General features: G+C 41.4%; 1 protein-coding gene across 8 annotated transcripts in view; it reads right to left on the reverse strand.

Moving 5' to 3' along the window:
- The window catches only part of Heph (polypyrimidine tract-binding protein 1 heph), a 393,209-nt gene that overhangs the window by 149,630 nt on the left and 228,506 nt on the right, over window positions 1–15,073 (reverse strand). The gene's annotated exons all lie outside the window — the stretch shown is intronic.

Genomic DNA, 15,073 nt, shown 5'->3' on the forward strand with positions numbered 1-15,073 from the left:
AATATCCAGTGCATCACGAAAACGACATCCGACACGACATTTCGTTTTACTGAACATTTCACCCGGTACACAGAAATGCACTCATGAGAGCCTCCAAACGATTCCTGCCGGATGTTATACATTTCATTCACATCGAAATATACAACTGATTCATTAGACATTAAAATTGGCAAATTATGACGATTTTAACTAACCGTCTGATATATTGCCATTTAGGAACAACACGTTTTGATACTTCTATCAGTCGCGTTCACCGAAATAGTGGAGTTTTACTTAAATTGCAAAAACACATGCGAAACAATTGTGCTATCTCAAGTCTACGAAACAACTTACACGTCCGGAATTTTCTAATTCATTAGTCACGTGTAATTGTAATGACCAACGTCTAGACTGAACTTATCAAGATGCCGCAAAACGGAACTGGCGATCGCGAGGACGCGATAGAACGCACTCTTCTTCTTCGACGATTTCACGCAGCATAACACGTCACGTCGCGTCCAACATTTACGCGATGATATGATTTTCCTTCGTTCGTTCTTTTATATTCAAGCCGCGCGCGGTTGCACGTAGGTGCGGTGCAAATAAATTTCGGGATGACAGCGAGGCGGATGGAAAGACCGGCGAAAAGAGAGACTGGCGGTGGCAATTTAAGACGGTAGTCAGACGGACAATTTAAATTTTTCGCTGGCCTCTCCGGGGTGCGATTACATCACGAGTAATCGAGGAGAGTTGGAAGGACCGCGAAGACGAAAGAGCGGTGGAGAAAAAGCGGGATGAGGCTGCGAAGAAACGGATAACTGCAGCGGTAATGATTTTCTCGTATCCTCGACGAGACACACGTCGTAAAACACCCCAATTTTGTCTTTTCTGTCCTGAACAACACTCTGAACCGCGAAAATGTAAAAATATATCTGGATCTGCGCGTGAAGGTTCAGCAGGCTAAAAATAAAACTCTCAATTGGAAAATTATGCGTACGACTGGTGGAATGTATTAACCCGAAATTTCCACAAAGCAGGCAAATGAAAACGGTTCATGGTGTTAATCGGAGGACGGCCGCAATATAAATGTTAACCTCAGCGATTGAGCGCGCGGTTGTTTTGATCAGCGTTTAACGCGTTTCGGCGAGCCTGGCGAAACGTACGTCGCCAATACCCAGTGACACGTCGGTGCTATTGACGAAATAGTTCGTCAGTGGCGAGGTAACACGCTGCCCCGCTAGCTGCCTATCGATATCCCGTTTCAACCGAGACGCGTTTCCCATTTTGCCGCGTTAAATTCTGTTCGACGTTGTACCGAAGCTATCGAAAGAAAATTCTCGGAATCGCACGACCACAAGCCGCGTGTAACGCATAAATGTTACAGGAATAATCTATCGCGTTCCTAAGCGATCTTTCCAAGTTCCTGCGATATTACATATAGCACATATAAAATCGTTTTCTCTTTCCAACCTTCTTCCCGTTATACATATATGACTGACTGAATAAATGTTTGTCTTTCGTTATCGTCTTTGCTACATAAATGAATATCTGCAGCGAGAATTTAAAATATCAGCTTGGACATCCTCTCCGTAAATCGGGACACGAAAACGATGCTAAAGATGCTAAATTTTGCCACGACCGCGTATTACGAGAAAAAAAAAGAGAAGACGGGAAAACGCGCCCGCGAGATGGAAAGAAAGAAAAGCAAGGTACCCACCTCCTCCTCCGCCGCGGTAATTTAACTCGACCTTATCGAAGTTTATCGCGGCGGTTCTGATAGGTTTGCCCCATAATCCACTGCTTCGTTTCAAGCTGGGGAAACCCATTAAGGTAGCAGTTGCAACACAGCGTGCGCGAGAACAAAACGAGAAAGCGAGAGCGAGAGAGGAGGACCGCCCTCGCATTCTCTCTTCCTCGCCGGAGTGATTAATGTGAATGGATGAAGAACGAAAAAAAAAAAACGCAAGACCCGGTAGGCGAGGTGGGGAAAGCGGGGGATGATGGAGAAAAGAAACAACAAATCTGGCGCGAAGTGTAGCCTCGACCGTTGTTTTCTCCTTTTTTTCTCCCCCCCTCCCCTCCTCTCACTCTTTCTCTAGACAGGGCATCACCGCGCCCGATGAAAATCCGCGTTTCGTTAAAATCGTTGGGACCGCCAGGCGCTCGCTTAATTGCGAGTCGGATTAAATACGACGGTTCTTTTCACCAGTCGCGAAGGAGGTATGGAAGATTTTACGCATTTCACTGAGATAATTATGGAATTTCGAGAGATGACTTATATCGCGGATTTCTGAAACATTCTCCAGCTCAGCGCGACGAGAGAAGACTAAGGAGAATTCAAGTTATCTCCCAATTGTTAGAATAATTGATGAGGAAATTGTCCTATACATTAACTCGATATCCTACTGATGGGTTGTAACGAAAATGGTTTATTACCCTTGTTAACGGGAAATCCCTTTTCGATAAAAATGGCGGAATTCCTGATATATCCGATTCATCCTGCGGCCGGATATAGCCGATTACCGTTTATGATAATCGGCTGGTCGACCGTTTTGTCCGATTTCGCGAACGAGCGGTCTGTTACATAATTAACGACGAATTTTCATGCCATGAATATGAAACACGGCTAATGAGGAACATTAATATTGTCCGTTCCCCGTATCTCTCGTCGTCCTACCCCCTTCGCCCTATTGCGGTCTACTACGTCAGAATCATCGAGCGAATCCCGGTTTTCGCGTATGCACGTTCCTGAAGGAGATAACCGCCGCGCGCGAAGATGGAAAAAAAGATCCTGATAGATTATTCGCGCGTGTCCGTCTCGCGAAACGATCGCTATTCCGGGCGAGTTTCCTTAAATACGATAAATTCCAACGGCGGCGATTTCGACGAAACTTTATTCCGCGATAGGAGCAAACGTGCAATTACGCGAACAACAGCGGGAAGATTTATCGCGCCGGTAAATTTTATTATACGCATCCGAATGTATGGATGAACACCAATTAATCGTGGGGATTTAATTAATCTAACGTAATGCGGCGCGGAAATAACCGGATGCGGGATTATTGTGCGGGAGACGCGTATACCCATTTTGCGCGTTGTTCCCTCGATGGTAATCTCCCCTGATTATCTTTTATTCCTCAATAATAATATATCCCCTATTTTCCCCGCAATATTTCCCTCCCAAAGAAAACGCCAAGTTTCTCCGGTGTGTATTAATCCGCGTTAATTCTGTTCTCGGACGTATGATCGTGCGTATTCTTTAGAGGCGGCGTATTACCATAGCAATTCAGACGCCTACGTGAATCATTGGTATATATTAAACGTCACGGTACTTTATCGTAACATCTCGTTTTCCTGTCACAACAAAATTAAACCTACGATTAAAGATTTACATCGTTTAAAAAGTCATAGGCCGCCAGCAATCCGGTATAAACGTAGATTGCATGCATATACACGCGCATTAGAAATTATAACGTGGCAAATAAATTGTTTATTTGAGTGACAATCGGAGATTTTCAAATATCATCGTAAAAGATCAAAGATCACCCCAAAGCGATTTTATGCATTTTCTCTTCTCGCCTTTTATACAAAAGTTTAAATTGCGGCATATGGTGCCCCAAACAAGTCGTGAGACATTCACATGCGAAGGTAAATTTTTTTTTAAATTAATGATGGAGATAAATAGCATACTTATGTATATATATTCTTATCAGAACCTATAAATAAAGATACTGGCTACGAAAAGTTATTTCTCACGAATCCGTCTTGAATTTTGTTTCAAGAATGATATTCTAAATCTCGTGGCAAAATTCGCAGATGATATCGCAAATCATATACAAAAGTTACATATATTTTACATTTACATATACACATTTAATGTTATTGTTATCAGAAAAAAGCGCAATAAATCTAGAACGATATTTGCTATGCGTAGGGCAACAAGTGTGTTGTGTTGCGTAAAGGATCGGGGCATCCACTGAAGTAGAGATTTACGAGCGATTTGCAGAATGCTGTAGAAACGCAGAACTTTTATGCGCGCCGCGGAGAAATTGAAGAGAAACTAGAATGACTAACTGGCAACTGTAATGGGATCTGGAAGACGAATGAACCCGCGAACTGAAGTATCCTTCAAATCAGATTGGATAAACAGAAGTGACAATTCGTTGGAAAAATCGATCGCTATACTATTCCGCACATACAAAATACAAATCGGCTAAAGCTAGCAATAATGCAATGTTAATGGAACAGAAACAATATAAAAAGCTAAAGATAAAAATACGATTAAATACGATTAATACGATTAAAATTCTCGGAACAATTAAAATTGAAAGTTGGCGAGTTACAATAAATGAGAAAAAAATGCAACTTTATCAAAAAATCTGTGGCTGAATGTTGCATAATATGTCTTTGATATTAGATAACAGCAATCACAAATGTGCAGAATATGCATCTAATCCGGAAGTTCGTCTAAATCAATAATGCTCTCTTCATGGTTTAAACACACACGTCTTATTAAAATCCGGACTAACGTGCGACGAAGTCATAAATTGCGTTTATTCTTCGATAAAAGATCGCGTAGAATATTTGAGTTTAAGTCGCGATGAGATCTCCCAATGCAGTAAGAACATTCGTTGAAACATCTAACATCGCAACAATAATGCTTCGCTCACATTTTACACACCTAACGCAATTAATAGATGGTCCGGTGTCCGTTTTCATTGCCCTTTAAAAACGCTTTGCAAATGACCAATGCTGCGGTCCACTTGACGCTACAAATGCTTCGAAACATTCCTCTTCTCCTTTCTTTCAATGAAAAAAAAAGAAAAACGCTTTAAAGCATTTATTGTAGCGTCAAGTGGACCGCAGCCCAAAGTTAAAGGCGTGAGAAGTGACCTTTTTCAAAGCACGTGACAATTTCGAATAATGATGATTGCGACAGCTTCTCTTCCGCGCGTCTCCGCGTTTTTCTAACACTATTGTCATTTTTGCTTCTCGAGCTTCGTCTTAACGGTGAAAGTGTTGTATTAAGACTCTTGACACAACTTACGGCTCGTAAATATTGTAATAAAATTTATATATTAGTAAAACATCTCCTTGGCTTATATCTCTTATATCAATCTGGTTCTCTAATACACAATATTCTAATATACGGTTCTATTCAACTCTATATTCATTACATGCACATTTTTAAGCACTTACATGCACTTCTGCTTTCTCTTTCCGTATCATTGTCTCCTTATCTGGCGGAGTTATAATACCGCGCTAGCTCTCCATTTGCATAGCGTCTATAGTTAACCAGAAACTGAGCATGCACGGTTATCTTTTTGGAGCACACTTCACGCTTGGCGAGAGTGAATACCAGAGGCATCGAGACAGAACGAAAGGAAACCAGATTGGGATGCTCGTCTGCGCCAAGTATACGTCATGACGGCCGACGACTGAATTGAAATTTTGAAACACGTCGATAACAAAGAATCTGACTGTTCGATTCGTTTCTCACTATATATATATATCTCATAATATATATCTATCGAGTGAATTTTCTAAATCAAAGTGCCATTTTCGACTTATTTAATATTGAAAACCAAAAATGGCAAACAGCAGCCTTGGGCTACATTTTTTACTAGAAAAGAATCGCGAAACTCTTCCAAGAATAACAATTTTGCTATGAGTTTACTACTTTTTCGGAACAATCCCTAAACATGAATGTTTCATATGATTCCTCGTCTTACATCCTTGTTTGCCAAGAAAGAGCTATTTCACAGAGGAAGAGAGAAATAGAAAAAGAGAGAAAGAAAGAAAGAAAGAAAGAGAGAGAGAGAGAGAGAGAGAGAGAGAGAGAGTGTGTGAGTGAGTTCCAGCTTGAAAGGGTCGAAGGTTTATTTTAAAGAGGTAAAGATCGTTGCGCTCGCGCGCCGATCGCTTTCGAAGTTGGAGTTAAAGTGCTCGGAGGCGGACAATGGCGATGGGCGCGGAGGAAGGAGCGTGCTCGATGCAAAATAACTTTTATCTTCCTCGGATGATAAATACCTTCCGCACGACGAGGGGGTTGCAACGTTATAGTGAAGTACGTGTCTTAAGGGTCGTCCGGTGACCCTTTTGTCGGTTCGAACCTAACCCCTCTCTAAATAGAGAACTCGATCCCTCGAATCTGATCTCCATGATCCCTCTCCAATCTTCCGCGCGGAAAATCGTGGGTGTGACGATACCTTATAAATATAGAACACTCAGTAATTGGAGAGATAATCGAAAAATAAACGATTCCCTTCTCGCCGGAAAGTGTAATTCTGGCAAGAATAACTTTTTCTCAGAAGTTAATTAACTTTTTCATAATAATATAACATACCATAATTATATCACTTGTATGTTTATTTCATTAATTTATGTTTCTTCCTACATATTTACTTCTCTCATATGTGTTCTGTATATTTTACCGGCATTAAGCTCGAACTTTAATAACTGATGTTGTTCGTCCTCCTAATATGTGATATATAATAAGTAAGCATTCGAAATATACAACACACGATAAAAGATTTATCGTCATAAACGAAGTGCACAACGGAGTAAGTACGAAATAAGCTGTACGAAAGCTGCTTTACCAATTGGCCGCAAAAATTAATTTTGCACGAGACGCTTAGAAATTTCTATCAACTATACGGCCGCGAGAATGCGGGACTGCACAGGAAGTGTACTTTAAGCAGCCTTCCGCATTTAATAATTGGGTAACCCTCGATCGCGAGAAAACAATGACCGGCACTTCAGAGTATTTATACGTTATACACATCTTTCGTTAAATTAAATATCTCGATTTCCCGACATATGCACGCTCCACGCTCGACCGTGAACATTTCTCGATTAATGTCGCAAACACGTTACTTGCTAAATGTATCAAGACGAGATCAAGAGCGACTTACTTAAGAAGACGGTAATATCGGCGAGTTCTGAGATGAGCGATAGACGGCACGACTGACTCCGAGTAATATTGGAAAATTACGAAGGACCTACGGGACACGAACACCGCGAGCTACCCCTAGGGTTGTTAACAAATCTCGACACCCTCTCTCTCTCTCTCTCTCTCTACCTTTCCGCGTTTCTAGCCCTCTCATTTCTATCTTCTGCCCGCTCTCGTTGACGGGGACAGTGACGTGCGGGGGCCGAGGTATCCTCGGGGACGAGCTCCAAGTCCTATTTCATTGGACTTTGCCGGGAGTTCGGGGTCTCTGAGTTTCTGATGACTCGCGAAACTCCTCCAGACGCCTATAAACGGATATATTTATTGCCCGACTCCTCAGGAACTCGTTCCTTTGGCTGGCCAGTCGATTTACTAAATGAGACCGGAAGTGGATTGCCCGTCACCGACATACTCCTGTGATCTTCTTTGAAGCAAAAAACTCGAAGAGTCATCCTCTATCGTTTTTTTCTTTCTTTCTCCGCGGGCAACGATTCACTCGCAATTTTTCTACGATAACGGATATTATACATGCAAAAACGAAAGAACAAATTCGTCTTATGTTCATCAGAATTATACCCTGTATAACAGACGCATTGTAATTTATGCATCTTGATACAAATCTTAGCTTATATTCTCGAAAAATTAAGTACGAGTATTCCGAATTATTCAATCGTTTCTGCACCGAGTGTAATGCATGAAAATAATCATGTTCGTCGATTAATATAAAATGATATTTTTTTAGATCACATCTGCAAGAGAAGCACAGACACGTGCATAAAAATGTACGTGTAAATGTACGTGCTTCTACTTCGTACGGATAAACTTTGGAGAAAAAGAGAAAGAGAACCACACGTACTACACGCATACGCCGCTGCGCTGGTGAGATTCAGTGCAGCGGAGAGGCTCGGAAAAAAAGTACGGCGTTTAAAAAAGCAGATCGGGAAATCGACGGAGCGGGGTTAGAGCGAGGGTATACCGGGCGCGCTCCATGTGCGGGGCTTATCCTTTTCCAGGCGATTTACGTGCGAAGTTCGCGTGGAAGGAAGCGAATCGTTTATCACGCGGAGAGCTAATAGATAACACGGCGGTTACGTGTTCGAGCCTCGATCGGCGCCCTTCCCTTATTTCTCCCCCCTCTCTCTCTCTCTCTCTCTCTCTCTTCCTCTCTCTCTCCCCTTCTACCCTCTCCTCCGCCATGCCCTCTAACCCCGAGAAATTCACTTTATCTGTCTCGATCGGCGCGCAATACCGCGCAGTTCGATCCTACAATACCGGATTTACCCCGAACTTCGAGATACGATGTACCGGATGTGCGTAACTCTTTCCATGGCGTGATCCTTGTTTCGCGAAGCGCACGTGCGCTGCGTGTTAAGTGCAGTCCTGAAAACGAGGAGCTGAATCCCGCCGACCGCAACGTTTCGCGAAGAACATAATCGCGGTATCGTCATGTAATTATATAAAAACAGCGAGAGAATACAGATTGATTAGGGTTAAAATAAGAAATTTGCGACCCTGAGAAAATATAACGATGGGATTGAAAAGCAATCGTGATGTATGTTATACGTGTTGGTATACGTTAAGCGAACGAAAATCAATATAGTAATATTTATATAGTTTTTTATTCGGTTCTCATCTTAAGAGGAAGAGAAATCCAAACTTGTGAAATAAGTATGTGATTAAAATATGTGCGTTAGCTGAAAAGAACGCAAGAGTTAAATTAAAATATGATTAGCATTACAACTGGAAACGCACACTTGTAACAGTAGAGGGTTGCAAACGGCTAACTTTCATCAGGAATCTCATTTTATCGGCATCGTCAACAACGCCCGGAAGAACAGCAGACTGTCAAATGGTTTATGCATACGCGCGGACACAAGGGGTATCATCGGGATTTTATGTCACGGAAGTGCGGCGCGCCGCGATGAGTGGACTTTACGCAGCGACCGTTTTATGATGTCCTTTTCGCGACAATATCCCATTTATGGAGCGCATCTGAAGAAGCACAGTCGTTGTCTCGGCGGGGGAAAAAACGACGACCTTTCCTAGCAGACAGTCGTAACTACTGTTTTTCCCGGCGTCTCACAATTAATCTAACGTACCCTGCTCTCGTTTTTCTTTCTTTCTTGAAATGAAATTAATGAGGCTCTACTCTGAGTGATGCAAAAAAGGATAGAAAACCATATTTTTTTGTAGAGCAAACTTAATTTTGCCGAGATATATATACGTATAAAAATAACGTAGAGCTTCTGACAGTTTATTGTTGGTCGCAATAATTGCAAAAGATCGAGCTACATATTGGTAATATCATTTGTGCGTAATAATTAATAACGTTAATTTACATTACAAAAGGAGAAATCGAAAAGCTGTACTGCGCAAATAATTTACGCAGATAATTTACATTGTTGTGAAATCATCTATAAAAGCATTGAACAGTAATAATAAATCAAATGTTGTTGCTTTACGTTACAAAGAAGAAAACGTTAATTTGATCAATATTACGCGCGTGTCTGATAAAAGTATTAAATAGTAATCGTAAATCATAATTAATTCGCGTTAAAGAAAACAATTAGCCATTGAGCGTGAGAAGTGATGGGCTTTGATTCCTGCTTGATAGTGAAAAATGCGAATCGAGAAGCACTTCGAGCGAGCGCAACGGGTGTGTAATAGAGCGTGCTCTCATGGTTTTACGTGGAAAAGCGAGCGGGAGTAGAAGGATGAGAAAAGAAACGGGGCGAGCTATTTTCATGCGTCACAGAGATGGTAATTGAGTCGTGTGCCGCTCGAAAGATCGAGTCACCCTCCACTCACTGAGACACGATGGAGATTTAAAGGTGTCACGCGTGCACACATGCGAAACGCCGGTGGAAATGCCAATGCGAGAATCAGCTTTGAAGTTAAATCTTTCGTTAAATTTGGAGACGACTTCTCTTCGACAAAAATGCAATCGCAAAACTTCGGCATCTTCAAGTTTTATATCGTAGACGTGATACAATCTTAGAGCTCTATATAATTATGTCCGAATCATGGTAAAATTGACTTTTAATCTCATTCTGTTTATATACAAAGCTTTTTTTTCAACTTGTATTATACATTTCAAAAAGATACAAGGACGTCAAAATCTTTCCAAGCAATTTGAAGAACAGATATGTATTATTACATTCAGTAGGTATCCTCTACGTCCGCGTATGTACGATACTTGTACGATGATATTTCCCACTTTTCGTTACGTTTCGCCGTTCGCGATGCTCCCGTTTCCGACACTTCCAATGCGCTTCCGATGCCGACGAACGAATGGTATTTCCGTGCGGTGAATCGCGCGGAATCTATTTTCGCAATGGAGTGACGTATTCGCGGCTGAGCCGCTCAATGACGGCAGAAGCCGGCGCGCGAGTAAAAGTAATCTATCATAGCGACATTCCGCCTCCAAGATATTCCGACAAGGGTGACAAACTTAGGTGCGTGATCACTGCGTGATTTGGAACACGAATAAACGCAAAAATAATAACAAAAACTAAAACAAGAAAAGAATATAATAATCGCTGATAAATTTTACTTACACGTTTTGAAGCACCGGAAAAGAAAAAATTGTTCTAAAATTATTCGAAGATGCAAACAAGTAAATTCTTCAATATTTCAAAAAGTCTTTCTTACACGTCCCAGAAGTTCTAAAAAGAATTTAATGTGCTTTATTCTTGATCATTGTCGCAAACAAAACCGAAATAAACGTGGTAAGTGGATCAGTAAGATAAGATGGTAAAAATACCTTTGGTCAGACGCGTCGCCGAAGCAAAATTAACACGTATTGTCCGTGCATGATATCTGATTTGGGATTTCTACAAATTCTCTCATTTTAATGCAAAATTATTTATAATAAAGATACGATAAAGCTATAAGTAAGAAAAATTTAAACACGGTTTTGGTCCCAGACGAAACTGTAGCCGAAAGCGTAGTGGAATAATAAAGACACCTCAGGGGGCTGATTTTGTAACTCTTAACGACAGTTTCGTTATCGTTATATTTGCGTTGCGCAGATATTATATATGGCAAAATAGCTGCGCAACGGTAATATATAACGATAACGAAACTGTCGTCAAAAGTTACAGAATAGGACAACTGGTCAGTGGTCAGACGCACCGCCGAAACAGACCTACTGCGTGATGCATAATATTTGATTTGTTTTAGGATTTGCTCTTTTAATAGGGAATTATTTATAGCAAAGATATAAGATAAAGTTATAATTGAGAAAACCAGATGAGCAAACCTGTGATCAAAAAAGGGCGCTTGTGGTCGGACAAATCTATTCTATTTTTTAATGCATAATGCTTGATATTTGCTCGAGTTTATGTAAATTCTCTTATTCTAATAATAAATTGTTTATAATAAAGTTAAACTACAGCTTCAAACAAGGCAAGAGTAATTTATAAAATAATAAAGCAATTTCACATGAAGGTTAGTTATAATCTATATGCAAAACACCCGACAACATTATGGTATTTTCGCAGCCCTTTAAAGTCGCTCACATGCTGCTAGTAGCGAGTCAAGTTAAAGGGACATGGGCTGGAAGTGTCAAGCCAAGGATTCGCCCGGAGAAATGGTTTTCCACGTACGTCACGTCCTCGGAAATTCGCCGTCCAGGAAATCGCGAGGGCGAGAAACCGCCATGCTCCGCGTACGCGCTTTGATGTCCTGGTGAACAACGTAAGCTAGCGGCGCACAAAGGCGAAAGCCCACGGAGAGAGAAGAACGTTCTCGGCTTCACAGAGAAGGGAACACTTCGCGAAGAGGCGTTCTCACGCAGGAAATCGCCCAAAGACGAGAGGAGAAACAGTCATCCCGCGCGGCATGTGAAACTAGATATGAATTTCGGGGCGTCGCGCACGGGGGTTATAGCGTAAATATTTCATCGGGATATTGTGCGAGAATGTCGCTGTCAGCTGGAAACATTAATTCAGATTACTTCGATCGAGCCCCGATTTCAACCTGCCAGCAATATTAATGATTCATATTAGCGAATAATTACTATTAGTACGCTGAATTTGAGGTGTTAATCTTTCCATTTGTAATGTGCACGAAAATATGTAATATTACCTAACTATCGCTACGATTAATTTCGCAGATTGCATGTTTACACGGCCCCGTGAAAGACGTAAGACTATTTTCTCTTAACAAGCGAATATTCAGCGCGGAGGATTAACGACGCAAAATATAAACACGGAAGGAAGTTCCAATAATGAGATGGGAAAGAACGCCGGGGGGTAACGAGGAAATAAATGCTAATGGTCAACTTGTTCGTCGGCATGCCGGGAGCGTGTCGCGCTCTAACGATAGCTGGAAGGCTTGCACGACTTGATAAGAGACACCCGTTGCCCCCGCAGGTTTTACGCGCGGAATAAAGATAAGCCCCGATGCGTCATGACGTCGTCGTCGCGCGCGCGTTGCGTCGTCGCATTTGCCAATGCGGGTCGTAAGTCGGAGAGCGACTTGCATTTTGAAACAATTGCGATCGTTAAGTCCATTGCGCAATGTACCGTGTACCCAATGATACGGTGAAGACATGAAACCGTCTGGAAACGAGACGGATCTCGGAGAGGCATTATTAGGAGCTTTTTGTATTATACGGATGCTAAAACGCAGCCGCTCTGATCCGACGGCGCGTTTCGATTTGCCGTCACTTTTCTACCTCCGCTATACATTCTCTCTCGGATCACGCTTTTTAAATCAGCGTCCGTGACGCGTGAGAGAGGTTGATTCGCCTCGAATAAAACGCGGCGTAAAGAACCGAGCGATCAAAACCCTTTTACGATCGGGCGCACGATTGAAAAACGACGGCAATCGATACATGGTTAATAACAAATTCTGTCGTAACACCCGACGAAATAAAAGCGGTCTATTCTATTTCCCCATTCAATTTGTTGTCGTTCAAACATGCATAAACATTACACCGGAATGGACGAAGGATCATGGCAATATTTACACGCGCTAGCAAAAGTATTCCATTGCAACAAATATGAAGAATGCTATCGAAAGAAAAAAGGAAAGAGAGAGAAAGCAAGAGAAAAAAAATTAGCATCAGCGGTCCGCTTTAAAATATCGGGGTAAAAAAAAAAGAGATAAATCCACGCATCGTGGAAAAACCTATCCTATTTTCCTTCCGATATTAACGCGGATTTCCCTACACTTTGTTTGACGTGTACGTCATACCCGCCGTTTCCAAGCACCGTTTCAACCCCCCTCGCGACGCCCTTTCTCGTGCGTTACGTGTTCTCGTGTGACATCTCTGACGATCAGCCTGACAATATACAAACACATTCGTCACTGTCGCCCATGGGACGTCTCTTATTTCACGCCGGTAAGGACGGCCGAAACGACGGTAAAGAGGTAGACAGGCGATCGAATAGGCGGATCTCGATTTTTCTTTCGGAAACAGCTAGTGGTTATATATAGTCGTGTTACAGTGCATTATTATCGCGTCACGAATTTTTTATACCCTTGGGACTAGTTTAATCAGCCGCGGCGCGAGACCTTCTCGCGCGACGTCTCACAACCAGCCGATTTTCCGCGAGACCAACCTTTACTTTCTCACCGCGGAATATTTTGCGAAATATTAAAAAATTTTGAGAGAAGAAATTTTATGGCTGAAGTTTGAAACGTTCTTGGAGAAAAAATTAAAAATTTGTCCCAATTAAAAAGGATTATAAAAAATATATATTTACATAAAAAGACAATAAAATTATAATAAAATGGAGCACTTCCGGGCTTCGACTTAACAAACTATTTTATTCTTTATAATCAGAAATTTTAGAAATTGTATTCGCACTTGTATATTTTATCACGAAACACAGCGTTTTTGAGATTTTATTCTGTGCTCTCGTTTATCTTTTGTTATTTGTTTAATTTTATTATTCTTCATATAAATATATTTCTCTTTAAAATCCTTTTTAGTAGAGCAAATTTTTATATTTTCTCCATAAACGCTCCAAACGTCAACTACATGAGAGAAGATTATCCAGAATCGTGGACAGATATAAAAGCTAACGTTGAATCCATTCGCAGTATAACCGAAGCTGCACCCGTCGTGTGCACTCGCGTGTTTGAAAATGCATAAGAGGCCTCAAACGCGGCACCGCTGTCGTTTTATTTTCATTCAACGACCACCTTCGGATCTCCATTCCCAGGCCGAAACGGGAGGCGAAACGGGAGAAATCTCTGCTGCTAGTTGTTTGCACACGGCTGTTTCCATAAAAGTTTAATTAATTAAGCCGTCGTATATTTGATTAACGCCGCAGGATCTTCCGCGTTTCACGAAAATTGCACGAGTACATGGCACGAGTGACGACTCATCGCGTTAGCGTTGGAAGCATGCTTAATAAAAGCATCATGACATCAATGGATTAATGCAGCGAGCTGCAGTTACGTTACATTGACGCATTAGATCAGCTTAATATACCGGCGGGCTATATGAGCGATGGAAAATATCGGCATTGACTAACTGTTGTTTTCAATACGTAAAACATCGACGCCAATATTTATTATCTACGCTAAAATGATTGATTCACGTGCGATTATATGTCCCAGGAGAATTGCTATTTATATTTAATGTGGTAAAGAGCTGCACGACCAAATCCACGTCAAATTTATTAAATTACAAAATTTATGTTGCATCACACAACGCACGAGTCAGATTTTATAAAGTGATGCACATATTTAACAATATTTCGCTATAATTAATGTCGTAAATTACGAGATAATTGCAAAGTTCAAATTACAAGGATAATAGAAGAGGATATGCATGACATACGATAGAAACACGACACCTAATTAGCGTTCGTTTATCTATTATTTTGAAATAAAATATAACAAAACGCTATACCTTTTATCCGTCCATATTTCGTCCGTATAAATTTGCGACAGTTTAACGAAAGACATTTCTCCAACGCGGAACAATAACGGAATTAATGCGGGGGAGGAAACGAGCTAAATTTCTGCGGTAATTTTTGTCATGCAGCAAGATTATTAGGAGTAAGCTGGCGCATATTAAACCGAATGCCGCAGCCCGGGCAGCAGCTCGGGCGGAAGTCGAGATGTATCGCGACGTTAATTAAGACGGATGTGTGCCTGCGAGATATTAGGACCTCTTCCCAT

Source organism: Temnothorax longispinosus, chromosome 4 (assembly GCF_030848805.1).
Source record: "Temnothorax longispinosus isolate EJ_2023e chromosome 4, Tlon_JGU_v1, whole genome shotgun sequence".
NCBI lineage: Eukaryota > Metazoa > Arthropoda > Insecta > Hymenoptera > Formicidae > Temnothorax > Temnothorax longispinosus.